Here is a 19,528-nt window from a genome sequence, read left to right on the forward strand (position 1 = left end):
GGAGTGAATGGAACGGTTCTGTCTCACTGGTATTCCAGGCATCACTGGGGTAAGAAAAAAAAAAAACCTGCAGCTAGCTCAGTGTCTGCCCAAACAGCCACCCAGTTTTGTACTTGAAACCCAGGGTACTGGTGGCCTAGGCACCACAGGGAATCTCCTAGTCCATGGGTTAGGAAGACCAAGAGAAAAGTGTAGTATCTGGGCTGGAGTGCACAGTTTCTCACGGCAGAGTCCCTCATGGCTTTCCTTGTCTAGGGGAGGGAGTTCCCTGACCCCTTGCACTTCTCGGGTGAGGCAATGCCCTACCCTGCTTCTGCTTGCCTTCCATGGGCTGCACTTGCTGTGTAACTAGTCCCAATGAGAAGAACCAGCTACCTCAGTTGGAAATGGAGAAATCACCCGCTTTCTGCATTGATCTCACTGGAAGCTGCAGACAGGAACTGTTCCTATTTGGCCATCTTGCCAGCCAGCAATGTGGGATGTTTCTACAAATCTCCTTAAGGAGGCATTTTCCCACATCACCACCACCGTGCCCTACAGTGACTGTAGTGTATGTCCTGAGTGAGACCTTTCCATAAACCTTCCTTAACCACACTGGGGCTGGGGGACACATCTGGTTCTTAGTTGGTGCTGCCTAATCATTGCACATGTCGCACGTAAACCCAGATTCATAATGAGGTGTGAGGTCTTCTGCATCAGACTGTGAAATTTGAGGGCCAGACTTAGGGGCGTCCATCTTCAGTTCCTAAGCACTGTGCATTCTCTGCTATAGAAGAATAAATGTTGGACTTAGGAAAGAAGGAAAGTAAGAAGGGAGGGCTTAAAAATAATGATAGCCATCACAATTATGCTTACTCAGGGCCAGTCCCTCTAAACGCTTCATGTTATTACCTCACTTAGTTTATCAACTCTATTGAGTAGGTTCCATCACTCACCCCAAGTTACAGATGAAGAAACAGAGGCATGGTAGGGTCAAATGACTTGCCTGGCATCACTCAACTTACTAATGAGGCAAGCTTTGAACCCAGGAAGTCCACTCTAGATGCCAACCTTTAATCATCCTAAATATTGCCTAAGTTTTACATCCTGCCCCGACAGACGTGTTGCTGCTTCTATGACAAAGGGAGAGGGGCTTCAAACTCCATCCACGTCATTTGCCTGAGTACATTCTGCTCCACCACCCCGTTTTTTGTTTTTACTTTATATTAGTAAATATTTTTCTTGGTGGCAAATACTGTATATCAGATTTGCTCTTGCTTAAGCTAAAAGGAAATGTATTGGCTTATAAATAGTGTAGTTCAAGTGTAGGTTACATTTCATGCATGATGGAAGTAGGCAGGACTTCATATATTGGCAATCTGTTTTTTTCTGTCTTTATGTTCTTCTTTCTTCTGTGGGTAATTTATGGTTATGTGGACGTGTCATGGTGGAGCAAAAATAGCCACTAACAGCTCTAGGGATATATGAATGGAATTTAGCAATTCTAATGTTAAGTGGAAGGACTTTCTTTTCCTTGATGATTCCTGAAGAAGTTCTAGACACTGGTTTTCATTCGTTCAGCTTGGTTCATGTCCATCCTGAACCTATCACTGGGCAGGGTTCATGCTGTGTCCTTACTGGCAGGACCACCCCCTTCTATGTCCCACAGGAATGGCAAGGGAGGGAGCTCCTCTTAAACCGCAGGGGCTGAGGATGGGGAAAGGATGTGCCCCATGGGTACACTGGGCATGAGTAGTAATATAGGTCCATCACTGTCTCTCTCCTGATCTCTGTCCCTGACTTATCTCTTTCCATTAACCAACAGAAATGGTGGTGGATCTGCAGTTATCTAGAAATATTTAGACTTGCACTATTTCTAACCCTCTGGGGTCCAGGACATCACAGAGGAAAAAGCATTCTCATCAGATCCAGAGTTCTCAAGTTATACCAGCCAATATCTCCTCATAGTTAGAGTAGACCATGCTGGGCCAGAGATTGACAGTTTCAATGACATCTTTGCCCTACAACAAAGGCCTACTTGAATTTGAAGTGAGGATTAGCATTATAACTCTGAATACAGTCAGAAGGACAAAGGACTCTTTAGGGTCAAAGTAGATGTGACTGTATGCAAAAGAGGAGATGGTTCAGAATGTTTTCAAAAGAAATGTTATTTACAACAGAAAAGTGAAGGAGCATTTATGCACAATGCTGTATTTCCAGGCAATTATGGATCAAACAAAACTGCACAAAACTAACAGTATGCTGGAAACATCATTCTTCCTACTCTCACTTTCCATACATGTACCTGAGGGAAGGTCCTAAAATTCACATGTGACTATGTCATTCTCTGAATGATTTCTCATTCCCTACAAGTTAAAATTCACAGTCTTAGATATAACAAAAGAGCTAGGCTAAAACCTTTAGAGACTGTAAGCACTGAAAATATTATAGTACATACTTCATATGTAATAAAAGATGAAAACAATGCTAAACTGAAAAAGTTATCATTTTTCCCATGGCAGCTACTTGTGGATTTTGTTTGTATTTGTAATATCAAATTTTCTTTTTCCATCTCCTCTCTTGAGTGCCAGAGCATTTGATGATTCTCTATGTAGATTGTTTATTATTACTTCCCAGCTTTTCAGTCTTAATGTGCATACTAATCACATGGAGATCTTGCAAAAATGCAGATTCTGATGCAGTAAGTGTAGGGGTAAGGCCTGGGAATTTTTTATTTCTAAAAGTTTCCCCGGTGATGGTGATGTTGCTGTTTGTATTAGTTCGTTCTCACACTGCTATAAAGATACTACCCGAGACTGGATAATTTATAAACAAAGGAGGTTTAATTGACTCACAATTCTGCATGGCTGGAGAGGCCTCAGGAAACTTACAATCATGACGGAAGGGGAAGCAGGCACCTTCTTCACAAGGCGGCAGCAGAGGGTATGAGGGTGTGAAAGAGGAACTGTCAAATGCTTATAAAACTGTAAGATCTCATGAGAACTCACTCACTATCATGAGAACAGCATGGAGGAAACCGCCCCCATGATCCAATCATCACCTCCTTCCCTCAACATGGGGATTACAATTCGAGATGAGATTTGGGTGGGGACACAGAGGCAAACCATATCACTGTTGCAGCAAGAAAACAGGCCTTTTAATCTTTTCAACTTTTCTCACCATTTTCTGTCTACTGTATGTCATAACTCACTCTCTTGTTAATCTTGAACGTATCAAATCGTTTCCTAAACCTTGCTCAGATAATTTTCTCCTCTAGCACTGCATTGCTTCCCTTTTTGCCTTTCAAACTTGCCCTTTTACTACAAGGCCAAGTTGAAATGTTTCCTGTAAATACTGTTTGAGTTTCCTTTGGCAGACAGAGTGGCTCCCTCTCTTTGTTTCTCTATGATCTTGACCATATTAGGATTGTGGAACTGAATAATCAGAAGTAACAAATCATGATAACTGTCCTATAGGATGAAAGACTGTCATATGGGTAGAAATTTGATTTGCTTTTTGTAGGCAAAAGGAACAAACCTGATTCCTTGAAATAACAAATTTAGATTTTAGCTCATTATGAGGAAGAGCTCTCAGATATTGAGAAGTATTTAATAATGGGAAGGGATGCTTGCCTGGAGTAATAAAAAGTCCCCCATCTCTGGAGGTGTTTGAGCAGAGTTCAGTTAACTGTTTACTGGGGGTACCTCCAAAGGGAGGTGGAATAATGACACGGTTCTGAAAACCTAACACCACAAGGCGTCTCTCTGAAGCATCAGTTTTACTTCACAGGTTTTGAAAGGAAAAGGGAGGAAGTCAAGAAACGTTACTGAAAAATAATTTGAAACTTAAAAAATATATTACAGCAAAAACACAGATTTACTATGAAACAAAATATTGAAGATGAAAGAGAAATTTTGAACAAATTTCAAATTTGAAATTGGCTTATTCTAATTATGACCTATATGTCTTAGGTAATTCCTTCCTTCTGCAAAGCTGTAGGACGCTTTAGTAAAAGCAACTGGGGAGAGGTGGGACTAACTGGGTCACTAGTTCCCGAGCCTGACCGATAATCAGGGAGTCTTTCCAACTCCAAAGTCCTGGAGATTCTTCATCACCAGGGATCCAGGAATCTATATTTCACCAAACATTCTCAGCTGTGTTTGAAGATTAATCAAACATGAAAACCAATAAATGAAAGAATTCATTTTTTTTTTGGTACCAGCTGCAGCAACAAATTGCCCCACAATCACGTATCATAACACGGGGAGTGTTGTTTCTTACTCTCAGCCCACTGTGGGTCAGCAGGATCAGAAGAAAGGGGGAACTGCTCCATGAAGTCAGCCAGGGACCAGGCTCTTCTAATGGTTCTGTAGACCCCTAAACTGCAGCGTGGCGGTGGTCTGATTAGGAAACAGGAAAAGAAAAGAGTGTGTGCAGTGTCACATGAAAGACCTTAGCAGTGACATGCTGGACCTGGCTCTGCCGGCCTGTGAGAGCCAATTGCTAAATTTTTAGGAAATTTGTGAGCTGGTTTTTAAATATGACCATTATGAAAATAAATTATTTAAATCTATGAATAATCACATTAAAAACAAAACATCATTTCCTAATTCTATTACTATATTTTGCTGTTATCTATGGTCTTGAGGTTATTTACATCTATTGTATCTGTAGGGCAGAAATACAATCATCCCTTGCTATCTGCGGGGAATTGGTTCCAGGACTCCCACAAATATCAAAATCCAGAGATGTTCGAATCTCATGTATAAAATGGCATAGTATTTGCATATAAGCTACACATATCCTCCTGTATGCTTTAAGTCATCTAATACAGTGTAATGTTATGTAAATTATTTTAGTGTATTTTTTTATTTGTATTTTTAAATTCTTGTATTTTTAGAGTTTTGTTTGTTTATTTGTTTTGAGACAGAATCTTCCTCTGTTGCCCAGAGTGAAGCGGCATGATCTCGGCGGACTGCAACCTGTGTGTCCTGCTGCAGCCTCCCAAGTAGCTGAGATTATAGGCGTTCACCATCATGCCTGGCTAATTTTTTGTATTTTTAGTAGAGACGAGGTTTCACCATGTTGCCAAGGCTGGTCTGGAACTTCTGAGCTCAGGCAATCTGCCTGCCTTAGCCTCCCAAAGTGCTAGGATTACAGGCGTGAGCCACCATAACTGGCCTTTTTTGGGGTTGAAGATCTCTCTCTCTCTCTCTCTCTCTCTCTCTCTCTCTCTCTCTCTCTCTATATATATATATATATATATATATATATTTTTTTTTTTGTTTGTTTGTTTGTTTTCTTTTTGATTTTCAGTTGGTTGACATTATGGATGTGGAAGCTACGGATACAAAAGGTCAACTGCACTGCTTAATACATTTCTCCCGACTCCGCAGTCAGTGATGTTACACTGGTACCTTGAATTTAGCCATGGTGAAAGTATTTACATAATAGAAAATTAGCAAATGCTACACACATGACTCCTTCCACCCCACTTCTCCCTCCCCAGCAGCCAATACTGGTCTTAGGGGTCTAGGCCTGGAAGTGGCATATATAACTGTGACACATATTCCATTGGCCAAAACTCAGTCATATGTCTTCACTTTGATGTAGGGTCTGAGGAATCTAGTTGAGTAGTGTCGCAAGGGCTACAGATACTGCTAGGCATTTTGTAGCCTTGTCACAAAAGGTAACTTAACCATTGAAATGACTACTTTCAAGGACATTGCTGTGAGCAACTTACGTAGGTGTGTGTGAGGAGGGGGTATAGCTCAGAGGTAGAACATTGGACTGCAGATCAAGAAGTGTGTGTATATATAACTTATACAGGTGTGTGTATATAATATGTAATACGGTGGTTATATATTTGTGTATATATGTAATATGTATGTACACATACATATATTGGTGTGTGTGCATATATGGATACACATATAGAGCCACTTATGAAGATTCATAAAACTGTTGTATAAAACTAGAATTGGGGGTACCCTATGAAGAAAGGCCCATGGTAATACTATGCTTTAATACGTGAATATTGCATTTCTATTTATCATGTGCATTGCCAGCCTAAAATTCTCCTTTTCCTCAAGATCTGCAGTTTTATATTGATCTTACATTTGTGAATTGGGGCATAGGATGCCAATGAAAACACCTGTTTAGAGGATAAACATATTTAAATACCAACCTTTTACTCTGATTGGTTTTGAAAGTTCTACTGATTAGATATGGATATTTTAAATAATATCTAAAAAAAGAAGACATTAAGAAATCAGTTATATAATTAATTCTCAACTCATCAAAATGCTAGAAATTCTCACATAGTAACATAGGGGGTCAAACTGACTTGGGTCTCAGATGGTCTTAGGTAGCTAACAAGATTTTAATATGGATTGGGTTTTTATGCTGTATTAACAATTTTAATTTTGTATTTGTATATTTATTTTTGAAGCTTTTGGGTGATACTAAGTTTGGTCAGTACTGAAATGGATTATGCCTCCAGGAGTCTCCTTCTTTTTGAACATCAGCAGAAGAAGTGAACACAATGAATAATATGAAGTGAAAACAAAGTTCCTCTGCATTGCTGGTTGGAGCAAGGCTCAGTGCTCCTCAGAGCAGCATTTTGGGAAAGCAGTTTTGGAGCATATGTCTTAGGTTTAAGGCTTATGCAAGACTGCCAGTTTCTCTGAATCCCAAATCTAGATCACAGGACCTTATTATCAACTCTATGGGTTGATGCAATACATGGGGGAATGAAACAATGATAAAGATACTCTGAGATGAGTCTCTTAGTCAGTTTACCAATTTACACTGAGGAAGGAAATGAAAAATAAGCATGAGGTACACCCATGTGAATTACTGTTCAGAGCAATAGTTACCTGTTCATTAATAAACACAGCCCAATTTGTGTCCCAGACATTGACAAAATATTTTAATAACCCTTCTCCTTGTGAAGGAGCTGGGAGAGATGTTGAGAGAGGATGTTTCACTCAGTCACCAAACCATCATTTCAAAACTCAGTAGCTGAAGATTTGGAGAGAAATAAGATATTTCCACTTTTTTTGTATTTATTAATTACTATCTAACTGCTTTCCACATTAATCATCATATTGATAAAATACATAAAAAAGAAAATTTTCTTAAAAAACAGAAACCTGTATTTTACCTCACGTGGCAGCCATAAGATTGTTACAGATCTCCGAATGTAATTGATATGGTTTGGCAGTGTCCCCACCCAAATCCCATCTTGAATTGTAGCGCTTATAATTCCCACGTGTGATGGGAGGGGCCAGTATTAGGTAACTGAATCATGGGGGTGGGTCTTGCACGTGCTGTTCTCATGATAGTGAATAAGACTCACAAGATCTGATGGTTTTATAAAGGGCAGTTCTCCTGTACAGGCTCTCTTGCCTGTCGTCATGTAAGACGTGCCTTTTCTTCTCCTTTGCCTTCTGCTATGATTGTGAAGACTCCCCAGCCATGTGGAACTGTGAGTCCATTAAACCTCTTTCCTTTATAAACTACCCAGTCTTGGGTAAGTCTTTATCAGCAGTGTTGAGAATAGACTAATACAGTAATTGACCGAGGGTACCAGTTATTGTGCTCTGAAATCAATAGCAGCTCCTGTGAACAGATGTTTCCCACCAGCTGCTCCCAGCCAATGAATGTGATAGGACACTAAGGCAGTCCTGTTCCAGGGAGATGTGGGACTCCTTTGATGATGACTTCGGCTTAAGAACTCCCCAGTGGCCTTGCCAAAACTTCATATGACAGGGCAGTCTAGGATGCCTCTACCCAATGTCCCCTCCTACTTTCCTTCATTTGGGATCAGATTGCATAGTGTGCTGATGGTTTTCCAAGGTTATCTAGGCATTTCCTCATTTTCTTATACAAAGATATTTTCCCTGATAACATCCTTGAATGTCTAGTCTTGGATTAACACATTCTTTTAGAGTGATGGTTTTTATGAAGAGTACCTTTAACTTGAGAATTTAAGAGGGACTTGCCAAAAAGCGATTTCCATAATTTTATTTTTAAAATACATAATTTATGATGCCTTTAAGAAAGACTAATAAAAATTGTCTAAATTTTCCTTGTAGTTTTGCCTTAAATACTTACAATTTTCCACATTAAGGAAGTTGTTTCACTCGAAATCTGTTAAGTTTAATGAGTTGCCTCCAACACTGTTTAGTTTAAGCTTTATTGGTTGAAAGTACATTTTCTCAGAGGCCATTTTTTCAAGAAATCATTTATTTGGAACAAACTGAACAACGGAATTTTCCACAGCTTGCTTAGCCTACAGTGAAGTAGCTAAGACTTTACTAGGCACGGTCAATCTATCTCTTGGTCAATATCGATCTGTCAATCATCTATCATTTATCTATATCTATTATCTATCTACATCTATCTATCTGTTAGTTTATTATTTTAAAATATTGGTTGGTACAATCTGGCAAATGTAGTATCTTTAGTTGGATTATCTTTATTTGGGATAATGGTCAAGACTGAGTTTGTTAAAGTAAATCTGAATTATTCCAAGGAAGAAGTCAGTCTGTCTGTCTGTCTGTCTATCTATCTATCATCTGTTTATTATTTATTATTTTAAAATATTGGTTGGTACAGTCTGGCAAATGTAGTATCTTTAGTTGGATTATCTTACTTTGGGATAATGTTCAAGACTGAGTTGCTAAAGTAAATGTGAACTATTTGAAGGAAGAAGTTCATATGACAATGAGAATCATTGCTGTGGTAAAGTTCTTCCTGCACAGAGTTGATTAGCGGTGAATGCATACTTGGCTAAGAGTGTCCTGCTCTCAGGTGGTCTCTGTAGACGTGCTTACCCAAGTTCTAATGAAGCTTGAAATTAACATGGCTCTGTCAGTTTAATTCCTGGTGTCTGCTGGAGTCCTTGCAATACTGTCTTGTCAATCCTAAGCAAGGGGCCAGTACATTTCTAGCAATGTCTCTTGCTGCTGGAAATTTTGTTCAAGAAAAAGTAATATCCGCATATGTAGTTACATGTAATTTTCTTTAGCCTGGTATATTTATAGTGGCTAAGCAAAATTAATGTGTGTGTGTGTGTATTTGTGTGTGTGTGTACGTGTGATGGTTCTTAGAGCAGATACATCTCAGTAAATATTAAGTTGTTGTTGTTGATGATGATAGTCTGCATGATATGTAAGAGTTCATTAACCATATCTACATGTGCTGTGTATTTCAATCCTGATTGTAACTCTGAGAATTAATATAATTACCTGTTTTACAAAAGAAGAAGCTGAGAATCAAAGAGGTTAAGTGAGTTGAGAAAATTCTGCAGCTAATAAGAACATAAGCCAGGAAGACACGACTATATTTCCAGCTTATTATCAAAAGACATCATTTCTGTTTTGATACAGCTTTGATTGTGATTGCAAAGTATATTCAAATAAACATTCTATGGTTTTGGACGGCCAATAATTGTTAGAAAGTTTGAAGTTGAAAAATACTTTTGAGTCTTTATAACATGCTAATCAATGATCAGTTATTTTTATGTACATGATCTCACTTAGTCTTTATGATAACAGTTTGAGAACAAATTATTTCTATTTTTACCAAAAACTAGGAAGTTTTCTAAAAATGGCCTTCTCTTCAATGTTTTCAGAAAATGTCCAGTGTAAAGAACAAATGACTGTGGAAGATTAACTGCATGTCAATGTAGGTAATTTTATTATATCATTGATCCCCTGAATCCCATGAGGTAGGCAGTACAGGTCATGATATCCCTAATTTTAGAGATTGAGTATAGCAGAGGTAACCTGTCACTTAGAGTTCTTGGATGGGGATACCAGGAAACATCTCTGGCTAACTTATGAAAAAGGGATCACTTAATGGCAGGATATTGGGCAGCTCTGTATTCCACTAAGACTCGTGAAAGGAGGGTTTTCTCCAAAACAGGAAGAGGAATCAGTCCTCAAATTAGAACTTCTTGACAACTGCGATAATTTGCCAGGGCATCACAGATAAAAGTGTATTGGATGCTCAGTTCTCCCTTTTACTTAAAAAAATGTAAACTTCAAAACTCATGTTTACCCAGTTTCAAAACTCATGTTTACCCAATTTCTTGCTGGTTTTTTTTTTTTTTTTAAAAAGATAGAGTCTCACTCTTATTGCCCAGACTGGAGTGCAGTGGTGCCATCTCAACTCACTGCTACTCTGCCTCCCAGGTTGAAGTGATTCTCCTACCTCAGCCTCCTGAGTAGCTGGGATTACAGGCATGTTACACCATGCCCAGCTAATTTTTGTATGTTTAGTAGAGACGAGGTCTCACTGTGTTGGCCAGGCTGGTTTCGAACTCCCGACCTTAAGTAATCCACTGGACTCAGCCTCTTGAAGTGCTGGGATTACAGGCATGAGCCACCACACCCTGTTCCTGCCACCCCCCAACACCTCCACCTTTTAAAAAAGGAGAACTCAAAAGATCAATGTGCCCATTATCAAGTATCTGTGAATACCTATAATTTGTGAGATTTAGCTTTAAGTTTTGTGATGAGTACAAAGAAAATATACCTTTGTTTAGCTTCCTTCAAGTTTCCCTTCAAGAGTGCTGTGCCATGCTAGGTGGGCAGCACTGTAAACCACTGTAGTGGCTGAAGCAGGTGTTGAGTGGCCAAAACATTTTGGCAGCTAGTCACGCACTAGATTGGAGAGGTAACTAAACACAGAGATGAGGTTAAACTATTAAATTCCAAATGATGTGAATGACTGCATGGCTGAATGAATGACATAGAAAAACACCAAACCAACAGACCCATAATCTGTATTTAGGAGACAGATGATAGAGCCCTTGAGTGCCAGCCCAAGGATGACTAGATTTATGCTGTAAACCATGCTTATTTTGTTGAAAAAAATTCTGTAATTGTTTGCTGTCTTGCACCACAAAATCCTCTTTCATTAATAATAGACTTCATTATTTAAATTTACTGCTGTAAATTTCAAATATCAAGCCTCTTGTGAATTATTACCAGTCTCTAAATAATAAGAGCTAATACTTATTAATGAGAATTTAGGATATGGAAACTATGTAATTTATTAATCTAATCCCAATACAATGCAGTAAGTAATACATGTGGTCCACATCACTGTGATGATATTCTCAAAGCATTCCACCTCTCTTCATTATTATGAAATAATTGATCAGTTTGTCATGACATATAATAAAATTAATAGTGACTGTGCCTGCCAGCAAAAACTTAGATTTTACTTTTTCTACCTGTTTTCCCTTTCCCCCATATCTTTCAACATTGATGCTATGAAAATGAAATGCCATTCAAGATGAGATGCCATGTAGAATAGCATTATAGATTTGTCATCTAGCTAAATACCTTATAAAATAATAAATACAACACTGCTACCCTTTTACTCTTTCTTCTTTAATTTTTATCCAACTCTGGATTTGAGTGTAAAAACAGGCTGGTTGTACATAGAGCTAAAAATTGGGATGTAAAAATTTCCAATGAAATTATGACAGTTTTTTATGTGGAGAAATATTTTAAATGTGTAAAAATAAACATATGTTACTTGATTTCAACATTGAATTACATCTGCTTGTGGCATATGATTCATGTACACTGAATGCTGCTTTTGGCTTGGGTGATTATATGAAAGAATTTTGCTTATGTAACAGGGATATCTGTCTACTTAATAGGAGAATTATAAACGACTTTATCCAAGGAAAACACCTCAGGATGGAAGAGGAGTGGGCTTTAATAATGTATGCACACATTTCTGCCAATGAAAAAAATGTCCTCTTTTTTGATGGAAGCTGGCCATGAGCAAAATTTGTTTCACATGACATTACATATCTTATTCAAATTTGCAGTCATAATCTTGTCAGAGTTGATTATCACATGATTGGAGCAGTAAAAAAAATGAATTGGGGTTTAAACTTTTATGAAAAAGCACTTATATTGTGGAATAAGACTTTTTAATGGAGTATAGACATTAAACAGACCTTATATTAGGCTCTGAAATTAATGGGTCACTGTATAACTTTCTAGTTTTCATAGCTTGATAAGATTAATGCTTGCTTATATAGCAAATTCAATGGCTCATTTAATTTCATATGAATGTTTAAAGTCAAATTGCTTTTGGATTAAGTCTAAACTCATTATTCATTTTAATGTCTGAAAGAACTTTCATTTTTCTTTCATTTTATTTAATCAACTGCATCATCATTAAGTAAAGGCTAAGGACCTAGATAGTTAAAAATAATGTGAAAAGGAAATTTATTAATTTATATTTAAAGGGACTTATTTGTTATAAAATTTATTTAATACTATACCATGCTTATGTATGGTGCTATTTCAGAGAAGATGAGATATTTATAGGCTTTTCATCATGCTTTAAAACCCCATATTTAAAAGCTGCCTGTTTTGCTGCCTATTATTCAATGTGCATTCTTTGAGCAAAAATTACCATTGACTTTTACTTACATATTTTTAATTCATTCTTTTAGTCTACAAACACTTATTCCAGAACCTACAATCTGTAAATAACTAACCAAGCACTGTGAAGGATTCACTGATAAAAACCATTGCATATCTGACTTGAAAGAGCTAACACATCTCAATAGAAGGGAACTTTACTTCAGAGGTCTTTGGAGTTCTCATCTGTATGATGAGGGGATTTTATTCAACGATGTCTACAATCCCCTTCCATCCTTAAGTTCTGTAGTCTCATGCTTCATCATCCTGTGGGTTATGGACAGAAAAGGGGAAAAAAATAAATTGACCTTCAGATTTACAATATTGGTCATATTAATACATCAGTTATAAACATAGAAACAACTATAATTATTAATTTCAGTGTTCCTTTGAAATACATAAAGCATATTGCCTTCTGGTTTATCATTTCATGTTGTACAAGTAACCATTATGATCTTTGGTTTGGATAACCATTGTAATATGCATTTATTGATCATGTACTATATTTCTCGGATTTTGTTGAGTCCTATGACAGCAGGAATGTGTTGGTCTGTCTTGGTCACTGTATTAGTCTGTTCTCATGCTGCTAATAAAGACATACCTGAGACTGGGTAATTTATAAAGGAAAGAGGTTTAATTGATTTTCAGTCCCACATGGCTGGGGAAGCCTCATAATCATGGCAGAAAGTGAAAGAGGAGCAAAGTGATGTCTTATGTGGTGGTAGGCAAGAGAGAGAATGAGAGCCAAGCAAAATGGGTTTCCCCTTATAAAACCATCAGATCTCGTGAGACTTATTCACTATCATGAGAACAGCATGGGGGAAACTGCCCTCGTGATTCAATTATCTCCCACCGGGTCCCTCCCACAACACGTGGGAATTATGGGAGCTACAATTCAAGATGAGATTTGGGTGAGGACACAGCCAAACCATATCAGCCACTGTACTGTCCATGTGGCCTATAATAGTGCTTGACATGAGATGAGTGATCAAGAAATATTTATAAAGTGAATGAATAAAATAATGAAAGAGTGAAGGAACAAGTGAATGAATGCTCTTATTTCCTTTACTTTTCATGAGTAATTGAATGCAGTAGGTATTTTATACTCATTTTATAGATAATGTAACTGAAATTTTGAAAGGTTAAGTGGCTTTCCCAATTAATACAGGTAGGACAATACGGCTGAGTTGGAACCTTAGTTACTCTTTGTTCTTTCCATCTTGATGCACACGAGAGATGCTGGTTTTAAGATCACAGTGGTTCTCAACTTCGGCCATATATTTCAGTCACCTAAACTACCCATGCCTGGATTCCACTGCAGACCAATTAAATCAGCATTGCTGAGAGGTTGGACTTGGGATTATGCATTTTTAAAACTTTCTCACAGTTCTAATGTCAGCTAGGGTTTTGGTTCACTGTGATCACAGTCTCAACAATTGTATGAATGAAGACCATTGGCCTCTAAATTCCACTGTTTAGAGACTAATCTATCTCTCTGTATAATGCATTTGAGTTGGGACACCATAGCACCAGGATAAGAAGCTAGACAGACAATGAAGTCTATTCACTAAGGCTGATTGGCCCCTCCTACTCACAGATCTTGTGGTACGAGAGTTAAAATTACTAATTGGTATGTTTTAGCCTTATTTTCTTCCTATCTCCTTTGTTTCTTCTGTTAAAGAAAAAATATTCTGACGCTTGTTAAAATAACTCAGAAAGACTTTTTTCAAGACTATTGCAATAGGGGAGAAAGATGGAGCTTAATTCCAAATACAGCAAGGATAAGTGAGGATTTACGGCCAATGAGCACAGCAAGAGGGTCAGAGGATGGAAAATTCTCAAGAGGAGACATCAGGGATAGTCAGATGCTTGCTAGACTGGCCTAACAGGTTTCTTGCTAAAGAGAGGCCAAGGAATTAGACATCAAGGGTGGAGTATGGAGTATGAGGAACTCGATCAGATATCAAGAATGGGGAATTCTCCCCAAATTGACTTAGAATTCTTGCCAAGGGCAGGCCAAGATAAAGGTTAGTTGAGATAAGCAGCCTAACTAAAGTATGGTCAAGGAGGGGGAGTTTTTTCTCTTCCTTCCCTTCTCTCTCTCTTTTTTCCTTTCACCCTTCCTTCCTCCCTGCCCCCACTTTTTTTCTCCTTTTCTTCTACTAGTATTTTCTGTGCAAATCTAGGAGGAAAGACGTAAAACTTTGCCTTCAAAGAATATGATTTAGTGCAGTTCCTTCTGAATAGTCAAATCTACAAATGGTGAATCTGAGAATGCCAGAGATGTATTGTAGTAGATTTCTCACCCAGATTGACCATTTCTCCCTAAATCGTAAATACACTAAGGCTGCTGGTTTGGAGTTAATCTTGGCTCTTGACATCTTAAAATCTCCAACACGCCTATTTGTAATAAACACCTGGAGAGCTAGAGATTTACTGAATGGGAATCCACAGGGAGTGGAGTCTAGAATTTTGTATTCTTTTTTCCAGGCACTCGCAGGTGATTCTTAGGAACAGGTCAGTGTAGGAAACATTAATAAAACTCAGGGGTTCTTAAAAATATGATTCCCAGAGCAGCAGCACCTGGGAACTTGTTATAAATGCACACATTTTCTGATCTCTTTCAGAATGTGGAATCAGAAACTCCAGGGTGGGGGCTCAGCAATCTGTGTTCTAACAAGCCCATAAGGGGCACAGAAACATTTGAGAATCACTGATAATAGGAGATAGTTTTGTATTGGGTCCTAAGGAGATAGGAGCATATCCGATGCTCACACTTTTCTGAGATCCAGAGGGTTAGAGCAAAAGCAAATCAGCATTGCAGTTGTGGCAGTGGGAAGTCAGGGCATGTATAGGAAGAAAGAAACTGAACAGAAAGGAGAGCTGTGGAACCTCTAGACATTCTTCCTCTGTGGGCAGGGAAAGAACTTGAGGCACCATCTACAGGAGTTACCTAGCAAGTGTGCTCATGTCTGTGGCTAGGCTGAGTGTGGTAAGAGGATGTTGATTTAGAGATGGGTTGAAACTAAATAAGAGGATTATTTTAGAAGCAGGAGAGATCCAAAATATGGTGTGGCAATCAGTTAGGAAGTTGGTTATGGAGTGGCAAGGCCCATATATCTGTAATACAGAATTTCTTAAACAGAAGAAAAAGAAGAATTTTGTTATATTTCTTATGAGAATTCTAATTCCCTTCCTCTCTTGCTACATAAAGAGTGGCACAACGTGCTATTTTTTTTTCCTCAGGTATGTTGCCTTAGAGAAACATATTAGATAATGAATTATTCAGGGTGATTTCCTAGGCTGGCGGAGAGGCGCACCTGTCTGAGATGCTTATAGATTTGATTAGATAACATTTGTCAGCTGCATCAGCCGCAGGTAACTCCTGACGAGAATTGTATTTCCCTGTAGGTACTGGAACCAAGCGATGTTCCAGATTTCATGGGGTTGCCGAAGAGGCTTGCAGGAGCGTCATGCCGAAGAGGCTGTACAACAGTTGTCAAGGTAATCAGACTATTTGCAGTCACCATTTTCTGCTCTTTTTTTTTCCCCCTAAGTACCTAAATGGAAATGTAAGATAGCCAAGAAGAGAAGACGTGTGTGTGTACTATAAATAGATGATTTCCAGTCAAAGTGTAATCGATAATATAATTTTGCTGATAAATTCCTGTGAGTGCTGGTCCTCTCTTTCCCTCTCAAGTATGTCTTTGGGTGCAACTCTTGAATTATAAATACACAGTAAGCCTTGCTTTTCCCGTCAAAAGCTTGTCTTCATATACCAAATTATAATACTTATACCCAGGAGATTTTCCAGTTTGTGTAAAATGTCTTTTATTTTAGAAAAGTTTGCATTTTCTGAATATCTCTTTTGGAATTGCTTAAAAAATACATCTCCCAGAAAAGCCCAACATTATTTATTGTGTTGGGTAGGAACATCTGTGGTTTTGCTCTTAACATCATCAATGAGAAGGTAGAGCTTAAATCACAGTATGTGAGAAAGTATTTAAGAGACAGAATGCTTGGATTCAAATCTAGCTTCCCCACCAACAGGCCCCATCTTAGGGAGGGTCCATGGCCTTCCCCAGATGGCACCAGTGGCTACTTAAAACCAGTGTTGTGATATTAAATAGAATAATATATGCAAAATGTTCTGGCTCAATGTTAATAGCTTTTCATAAATGATAGTTTAAAACTTTTGGTAAAAGGTAGCAAGGTAGAGTGGGAAGAGTGTGAGGTAGAGATTTGGAAAAGCTGGCTGTAAAATCTTTGTAATTTCCCTCTAGTCCACAGTTTTGTTATTTGTGCTGTGAAGGGTTTGAATTCAGTGGTTTCTAGGAGCTGCTCCAATGGTTGAATCTCACCATTCTATTAAAAGGACCTCAGGCCTACTTTGAGGGGGGAGAGAGAGAGAGAGCGAGAGAGAAAGATAGCAAGAGAGAGAGCACACACATGCTTAACTAGCTGTTTCCTTCCTCCTCCCTTACTTTTCTCTTTTACTTTCATTTTTCTCACTCCCCTAACTTACCCACTACCTTCATATTACAATTGGCCCTTTGTGTCTACAGATTCTGCATCTGAGGATTCAACCAACCTCAGATGGAAAGTATGAAAACTACAACAATAGAAAATACAGTATTAAACAATCATTTACATAGCATTTATATTGTATTAGGTATTCTAAGTAATCTAGAAATAATATAAAGTATATGATAGGGTGTGACACCATCTCCTATCAGGGACTTGAGCATCTGGCAGATTTTGGTATCCTTGGGAGGTCCTTGAACCAACCCAGCCTGGATACTGAGGGACAACTGTATATGTCTTTCCTTCTCTCCTTATTGTGTCACCCCAACATTTATGAGAAGTGTCAATATAGAAAATTGACTTTCTTCCTAAAAAAACTTGTTCAGCAACCCCTTGTTACCAAGTCAGAAATTTCCACATTGTGGCTGGAACCATGCCATTGACAGACATTAAGATGACGGTAACTATTTGGGTCCATGAAGTCAGGGGTTGTTGGGACATTTGAATTTGCAGCAGGGCTGAATAAGGTGCTTCAGTTTGGAACTTCAAGTGGAGCTCAAAGTGCTGTGGTCAATTCAGGTTGTGAAAACATAAATCTTAGATCTACATCATTCTGCGAGAAAGGGAAAAAAAGCCTATCAGTTATTTGATGGATTCTTAGTATTAAGCCACAAGGGTATTGTTTAGATAGTTATGTTTAAGTGTGGGTATTACTCTGTTCTCACACTGCTACAAAGATACTGCTAGAGACTGGCTAATTTATAAAGGAAAGAGGTTTAATTGACTCATAGTTCTGCAGGCTTAACAGGAAGCATGGCTAGGAGGCCTCAGGAAACTTAAAATCATGGTGGAGGGCAAAGGGGAAGTAGCACATCTTACATGGTGGCAGGTGAGAGCGTGTGAAGGAGGAACTGTCAAACACTTTAATTAAACCATCAGATCTTATGAGGACTCACTATCATGAGAACAGCATGGGGGAACTGCCCCCATGTTTCAGTCACCTCCCACCAGTTCCCTTCCGTGACACATGGGATTATGGGGATTACAATGAAAGATGAAATTTGAGTGGGACACAGAGCCAAACCGTATCAGTGTGAGTGATTTGTAAACAAAAAATATGTGCACAACCACAGATGATTGGCTAAATAAAATACCAGAATTGTGGAGCCATTAAGACATATGCAGTAGAAAGAAAACTAAGTGACTCTGAAGGATGATTAGGTAGCAAGTTAAATGGTATGTGCCACTTCTGTGTCAATGAAAAATATGTCTGTATATGAGACTGTAGGTGATGAAAAGTTAGTAGGAATTATCTCCAAATGGTGACAGCTTGAACAAATTGATCGGTACGCTTCCACTATACAAACTTTTAACTTTAAAAAGAGGGGTGGAAATGTTAGCCTTTATGACAAAGACAAAACAAATGCCAGACTCAGAGGTGCTGAACTCACACTCGTCAAGGAACTAATTTTGCAGACAAATCTGCACTGGATAAAAGGACATAGAAGGCAGCTCTATTCTTCAGCCAGATATCGCCCTGTGATTTGAACTGACTCACTTTTCCAGTTCGCCTACTCTGAGCTCCTTGTTCAGTCCCCTGACCTTCTTTTATTTCTGTTGGTCAGAACTGAGCTACAGAATGGTGGATTCTGCCTTGAGCTTTGAAAGTGAGTCAAGGAGAGAATTAAGCAGCAATTCTAAGAGATAAACACATTAAGAAATATTGCCTAAGACTAAAAAAATTGCCCCCAGATTTTTCTCAAGTGTTGCGGAAATGAAAGCAGAAAATTGCTCTGTGCCATTTCTGGGGCCCACTGCTATTAGAGACAGATGATAAACCTCACCAAATTGGCACACCAGGCAACGGCTGGAGCAGATAGACATAGCTTGCCCTTTTTAAACAGAGCGAACATGGCAACAAGCTGATTGCAGCTAAATCAAACCCTCCCTCTGAGCTCTTTCTGGAGGCCATCCGTTGAGAGGAGTAAATATAAATACGTATGTGGACGTGTCTCATGTTCCTTTACTTAGCTCCCTCCAAAAAGGGCAGACAGGATCTAAACAACTTAAGCTTCCTCCTTCCTGCTTCACTGGAATGTGGTCTCAAATTACTCTGACTTTTAGGCAGATTTGGGGTTTCAGTCTCCCAGGAAGGCTCAGTATGCCCTCCGAATCAAACCTGAGTTGTAATCTTAGCTCCAGTGTTTATTAACTGAGTTATCCAAGCAGGTCCTCCCTTCCCTGGTCCTTAGTTTGAGGGATAACATGTATTTCATTTTCTGTGTTACACCATTCCTGCAAACTGAGTTATTTTGCTGCTTTTGTTTTTGGTAGTTGGATCTCCTTTAGTAAATGTGAGAAAGGGGTTGAGAGAAGGAGAGGGAGAGAGCCCAAAGAAAGAAGACAGGGAGAGCACAATAAAAGACCTTGAAAAGGTGGCATCATAAACAGGTGAAAGAAGAGGGGAAGGAGAAAGAGAGAGGTAATAATAGGGTCTGGGGAGTTTGAGAAAGTCCGATGAGAGGGTATGGAGTGGCCACAAAATTCCCAGAAATAGGAATTGG

Source organism: Chlorocebus sabaeus, chromosome 5, assembly GCF_047675955.1.
Source record: "Chlorocebus sabaeus isolate Y175 chromosome 5, mChlSab1.0.hap1, whole genome shotgun sequence".
In the NCBI taxonomy this organism is placed as follows: Eukaryota; Metazoa; Chordata; class Mammalia; order Primates; family Cercopithecidae; genus Chlorocebus; species Chlorocebus sabaeus.